Here is a 6,964-nt window from a genome sequence, read left to right on the forward strand (position 1 = left end):
CGCGGTGGAGCGCGAGCGCGATCGCGCCCCTCAAAAATGAAAGCCTGATGTACGTATACCCTACATGAGCAAAACAAGAACCCTATGCCTTGCTAAACCCTATTAATGATCCAGGGGTGATCGGTGGCGGAAAAACACATTTCGAACACGGCGCGAGACCGAGACATCTCTGCAGTTCTAGCGTCTCATAGCGTAGGTTCTAGCACTGCCTCAGTACACTCTAGTACTCATCACTACAGGGTTTCTTCTGAGCAAAAATTAGACAAAGGAGGTACTGGCCAGTTTGGGACAAAAAAATTCACATAATGGATTCAAGGAAACGGAAAGTTCTTGGAAAAGTCTAGACCCTGCATCACATGCCTGAATAAACGCACATGTATGGCAATCTAAATATGCCAGAAGCAGGTGATCTATTTATTTTTGGGTTGACACTATTTTGACAACGGCGAGTAAATACAGGAACATTTTCCCAACGGCAATGTTAAATTTGGCAACGGCGGATAAATACAGGAACATTTTTACAATGGCGATGTTAAATTTGACAATGGCGGGTAAATACAGGAACATTTTCACAATGGCGATGTTAAATTTGACAACGGCGGTGCGCCACTGTGCCTCTTACGTATAAGAAACCCGTCACCAGTGTTTTACAGCATCACTTACACACCTCAGTATACACTAGCACTTACACGCGATGCGGATGAGGAGGCAGTATGCATAGGGAGAGCGCAGCGAGGATCGCGTGAACTTTGACACGAGCTTGGTGACGGCTAGCCGGTCATTCTGCTTGATGTGGTAGAGAAGTCCCAGCGCGTGGTACTGCACCATGATGTTGTCACTGCAACGACACGGAATGACGACACGATGACATGTTACACGTGAGCACGTGGTACTGTACCATGATGTTGTCACTGTAACGTAACAACAACACAGAATAATTACACGATGACATGCAATGACATGATGACATGCAATGACGACATGATGACATGTTACACGCGAGCACGTGGTACCATACCATGATGTTGTCACTACGATGACATTATGTGGCATGCAATGATGACACACAATGACGACACGCTATGCTTGAGTGCGAGACAATTCGACTACAGATAAAATCATTTAATTTCGAGAGGAAACGGAATTAGAAATCCCCTTGAAATTACATGATTTCACATGCTGACCGTTGTACGTTCAACACTCATCTATGCGTTCATTGTTCTCACTCTGGCACCGACACACGCCCGCCTGCCGGCCCAACACACACCTGTACGCTCGCGCGTCACCTGTCGTCTCACCTGTTAACGGCCTCCTGTGCCTCGTTAACCCATCTCTTGACGACGTCGTGACTCGTCTTCATCAGGTGGAGGCTGGAGACGAGGGCGGCACTGGACACAGAGTGGACCTTGTCCACTATGGCCTGCTTCATGTATCGCTCGATACCCTGTCACAGACGTAGAAAATAACTTCTGAACAAGCAAGTCCAGCGGACTCCCTGCCCTCGAAAAGAGGGAGTCCGCAGCAAAATGAGGGAGTCTGCAGTCTGCAGTTCAAAACCAAAGCATTTTTAACAACAATAACGCATGTGCTTATTTTGAGAATTCATGCGATGTGCGTCTGCCAAATTTTCTTTGAGCATTTGCTGAAAAAAAGCTAACTACAAGGGGCACAAAACGACAGACTAACGGACTATCCCGTAAATTTACGGTAAAAATGTACAGTTTGAATTTCAGACAGCAGGTGCCACCACGCGCGCGGTGTGGTCATTAAACGGTCGAACGTGAATTAGTTGGTAAGGAGACAGGGCAAGACGAGCTACCTAAGGAGCACAAGACGAGGGACTAAATGACTACCCGTTGATTTCCTTAATTTCGTTAAACCCTGGGAAAGTGTACCCGTGGCTTTTAAGGAAGTTTTGGGGCTATGCGGTAAGTTTACAGGGCTTCAAGGTTTTAGGTATTACTTTCAAAGATGGAAACTTTTTTAATGTTTTTTTTTCCGTGCGAGGATAACGAAGGACGTAATCGCCACGCGGAAATGTTGCGTCTGCCGCACGGAAGGAGCGGCAGCGCTAAGCAGTCAGTAGTAGTAGTCAGTAGTAGCAGCATGTACAGCAGCAGTAGTGCACAGCAAAGTAGTACTAGTAGTAGGCAGTAGGCAGCAGTAGAGCATAGCAGAGTACAGCAGCAGCAGCAGCACATAGCAGTATGCAGCGCAGCCAAGCAGTAGTTATTGAGCAGCAGACAGAAGCAGGGCAGTAGTGCAGTAGTAGCAGGCAGTAGTCGCCAGGCCGGTCAGCAGCCAGTCAGAGTCAGAGCAGGCAGGCATCAAAGTAGAAGCAGTAGTACAGGCAGGCAGTAGGTCAGCGAGGCAGCAGTACAGCAGCAGGAGGCCAGACAGAGTAGTAGCAGTAGGCAGTGTACCAGGCCAGCAGCAGCATAGATAGCAGCAGCAACAGTAGTAGGCAGCTAGTACAACTAGTAGCAGCAGTCAGTACAGTAGTAGTAGCAGTAGTAGGCAGTATAGCAAGGCACTAGTAGCAGCAGTAGGCAGTCAGCAAGCAGCAGTAGATCGCAACGTAGGCAGCAGTCAGCAGCAGCTGTAGGCAGCAGGTAGTAGCGGCAGCAGCAGGCAGGCAGCAGCAGTAGTCAGCAGCAGCAGCAGTAGCAGGGCAGTAAGCAGCCGGCAGAGCAGCAGCAGTAGCAGGCAGTAAGTAGTAGCAATGTAGGCAGCAAGGTAGTACGCAGCAGGCAGCAGCGCAGTAGAGCACAGTGCAGCAGCTAGGCAGCAAGCAGCAGCAGCATTAGCAGCAGGCAGTAGCAGTAGTACAGCAGTAGCAGGCAGCAGTAGCAGCAGTAGTACCAGCAGCAGCAAGGCAGAGAACGAGCAGAGCACGATAGTAGTAGCAGGAGGTAGTAGCAGTAGTAGGAGCAGCAGTAGCATGTGCAGCAGTACTCAGCAGGCAGGAAGCAGCAGTAGTAGGCAGCAGCAAGCAGCAAGCAGTAGTAGTAGGCCAGCAGTAGCAGCAGTAGTAGTAGCAGCAGCAGCCACAGTCAGTAGTAGCAGCAGAGCAGGCAGTCAGCGAGCAGTAAGTAGCAGTAGTAGCAGTAAGTACAGTAGTAAGCAGTAGTAGTAGTAGTAGTACGCAGCGAGCAGTAGTAGCAAGGGCAGCAGGCAGCAGTAGTAGATGTAGTGAGTAGCAGCAGTGCAGTAAGCAGGACAAGTAGTAGCAGTAGTAGCAGGCAGTAGTAGCAGGGCAGCAGCAGCAGTAGTAGGCAGCAGCAAGCAGTAGTAGGGCGCAGGCAGCAGTAGTAGCAGTAGTAGCAGTAGTAGGCAGCTAGTACCAGTCCAGTATGTAGTAGTAGTAGTAGCAGCAGCAGTAGTTAGGAGCAGGCGAGACAGTAGTAGCAGCAGCAGCAGGCAAGGCAGTAGCAGTAGTAGTCAGTAGTCCGTAGTACTTAGTAGCTATCAGTGAGTAGCAGTAGTAGTAGCAGCAGTAGGCAGTAGTAGTAGTAGGCAGTAGCAGCAGCAGTAGGCAGCAGTATGTAGCAGCAGCAGCAAGCAAGCGAAGTAGCATACGTAGTAGCCAAGTAGTAGTAGTAGTAGTAGTAGTAGTAACAGTAGTAGTAGTCCAGCAGCAGTAGCAGCAGCCAGCAAGCGCAGCAGTAGCTTACGGCCAGCCAGCTAGCTAGAGTATTGTTAGTAATAACAGGCAGTGGCTGGTAGCTGATGGGTTTTGTGATAAGCTGCGTAAACAGCGATGTGACTTCCGCGCGTCTCTGTTTCTCGGCTGGCAAGTTGTAGTATTAGTAGTATCGCAAGTAAGAAGCTGTAATGTGGCATGAGGGTGTGATGTGTGTGTTGTTGTGGTGTGTGCCGTGCGTGCGTGCGTGCGTGGTGCGTGGTGCGTGCGTGCCGCGTAGCGGCGTGCGTGCGTAGGCGTCGTGCGTGCGTGCGTGCGTGCGTGCGTGCGTGCGTGCGTGCGTAGCGTGGCAGTCGCGTGCAGCGTGGCGCGTGCGTGAGCGTACACAGTATGTGCATGCGAGCATGAGCGTACACAGTGTGTGCGTGTGTGTTTGACATCCTAGCTATGTTCTCGCTGGCAGGTATCATGATGAACTTCCTCACATCGATGCTGAGGGACGAAGGAGGATTCGAATACAAGCCGCGTCGGCACCCCATCGTGGAAACCATCATCACAATCATAGGTAAAGCGAACGATCGACCAGACAAACAAACAAATCACGATCTCACCACCCGCACCGACGCCATGAGTGAGTGCCACACGGTTGTCCTCCCTTACTAGGACTTTTGTAGGAAGTTGTCCTTCCCATGAATATTAAGAAATACTGCAGAATTATGTAACACGTAAATGGTTGTGGTGACTCGTGTCTTATATATATATATATGTATATATATATATATATATATACACACACATTTTATATTACATAATTATATGTACAATAGTAGGGGGCAATGTAAAGAAATGATAAATAATAATACGTAATATACTGGAATGACTCGCACTGGCTCGTTTGTATTCACCTTAGGTTCAATCTGTTATTATCTGTGACATGGATTCGTGTAACTTCTCTCTCTCCCCGTCTCCCACTACACTAGATGAGAATCATGAGGCGGAAGGAGTCGGGACTTAATCGCACCTGTGTGAGTTCATAGAAGGAAACTGTGAAACAGCCGTGCTTCCAACACGCATCCTGGCATCTGCTATGGCGACGCGAGGCCCGGCGCACCGCGCACGACCCGCCAAGTCATACGGTGAGTCGCGTCTGCATCGTTCGCGTGTCGTAGCCGCGTACGTTCGCTGTGCGATGAGCGCATTCGTTCCGATGTTGTAGTGGCATCGTTCGCTGCCGTAGCAGCATCGTTCCATGTCGGTAGCGGCTTTGTTCGCATGTCGTAATATGCACTAGCCATTATGTAATATAGCTGTGTCGGTGTCAAAAGCATCATCGGTGTCTTAGCACACTGTTCTCATGTTGTAAGATTCCCATGCTGTAATCAACATTCTGTCCGGCATTACACAGTCCGTGTCATAACGTTTCCATTGCCAATGTCAAAGACGGTGCCATTTCGTGTCATAACGTCTTGCCGTCATGGCACCAGCGTTTCGTGTCGTACACGTGATTTTCGCGTGTTCGCTGACAGGTACGTGTAGCAACCGGTCGTGGCTGAGAGAACCCGCCGCGTGCGTGCGGCTGCCGTCAGCGTCGCTCGCCAAGTGTGGCGGCTCCAACCTCTGAGCGACATGCTTCCCCACGTGCTTGGTGGCGGCTGCGGCCGCTGCCTGCTGGCATAGCGGATGATGCAGGTGACACCTGTATTCCTTCCTCCCTTCCTTCCTACTTACCGTCTTCGCTTCCTCTCCCTTCTTTGCTTCGCTTCGCCTCGCTTCTCTCGCTTCCTCTTTCCTTCCGTTTGCCTGCCTTCTCCTCTTCCTATGCCTTTATTCCTCGCCATTCCTTCGCTTCTCTCTTCCTTCTCTGCCTTCCCTTCCTTCCCTCCCTTCCTTCTCCTTTCTTCCAGCTCCTCGTCGCTTTCCTCCAGGCCTTCCTTGCCTTCCTTCTTCTTTCTCTCTTTTCCCTGCCTTCCATTTTTTCCCGCCATCTCCTCCTTCTTTCTTCCCTTCCTTCCTTTTCTTGACTTCTTGCCTCTCTCCCTTCCGCGTCCTTCCTTCTTTCCCCTCCCCTCCACCCATACTTCTTCCCGCCCCTCTCTTCCTTTCCTCCACTCCCTTCCTTCCATCCATCCTTCCTTCCGCTCTCCCTTCGCTGCTTCCCTCCGCTTCTCTCCTTCCTTCATTCCTTCCTTGCCCTGCCTTCCTTCCGTTCCATTCTCTCCTTCCCTCCCTTTCGCTTCCTTCCCTCCCTCTTTCCAAAACGTGTTGCTTGGCTGGCTGCGCGCCGCTGGCTGGCTGTATAGCAGATGATGAGGTGACACCTTTTTTTCCGTCCCTGTCTCCCCTCTCTGCCTCTCCCTCCTGCTTCTTTCCTTTCTTCTGCTTAATGTGTTGTCTTCCGGCATCTTCCCTTCCTCTACTTTCGCTCTCCCTCCCTGTCTTCCTTCTCCTCCTTTTCTTTCCCCTTCTTCCCTTCCTTTACACTATCTAACCTTGTTTAACGCGCCGCCCATCAGTGGCAGAGAACACAATGAACTTGCTTCATAAACACCTACGATTCGACAATTACCGTGCGAGGTACGGGTTTAACCTTCATCGTCGCGTTCGTTCCCGTCGCCGCTGCAGGTGCGTACGCGGAGCCACTCTTCTACGTGAACCTGCTGGAGCATGGGGAGCGACCAGCTCACTCGCGCGCTACATCCTCACCGGCCTTCTCAGGTCAGGCGTGCGTCGGCCTCGGAGAACAGCGCCTGCACCACTAACGCGTTTTGTACCCGCGCGAGACTCCTTCGAACGCTCGAAGGCGGTGCGCCCCTGCGAGACGGCAGCCGCGCTGACATGCTGAGCCGCGCGCAGGGGGCGGAGCCGCCACAGCGGTCGCGGCTCGCGGCGGCGGGAGCGACGCGCGGGTGCGTGGACGTGGCCTGCGGCAGCTGGGCCACGCGGCAGGACGGTGTTCCGCTGAGGGCAGCTTGGCCGCGTCAGCGGCGTTGCGCGACGCTCGCACGCTGTTTCCGCTCGTCGTCACCGCCCGCTGGGAGCTGACGGGAGTGCGGAGACGGAGTACGTCGTGCGATGCGTGAAAGCAGACCTTTCCCGCGCCACGTCGTGTTCGCCGTTCGACTGCGACGAACACGCTCAGACGACCGCAGACGCTGTCTGACGCCTCGCGTCCACGTGATGGAGGCCAGCCCGACGGCGTTCGAGTCCGGTGCGAGACGGTCCGCTGCACGCGGCTCCGCTAACAACGCGGCCCGGCGCCACCTACAAGCGTGCGTGCCGTCTGCCTGAAAGGCGGGGTCGCCCGGCGAACGTGCACGTTCC

This window comes from Priapulus caudatus, unplaced genomic scaffold, assembly GCF_000485595.1.
Source record: "Priapulus caudatus unplaced genomic scaffold, Priapulus_caudatus-5.0.1 Scaffold813, whole genome shotgun sequence".
NCBI lineage: Eukaryota > Metazoa > Priapulida > Priapulimorpha > Priapulimorphida > Priapulidae > Priapulus > Priapulus caudatus.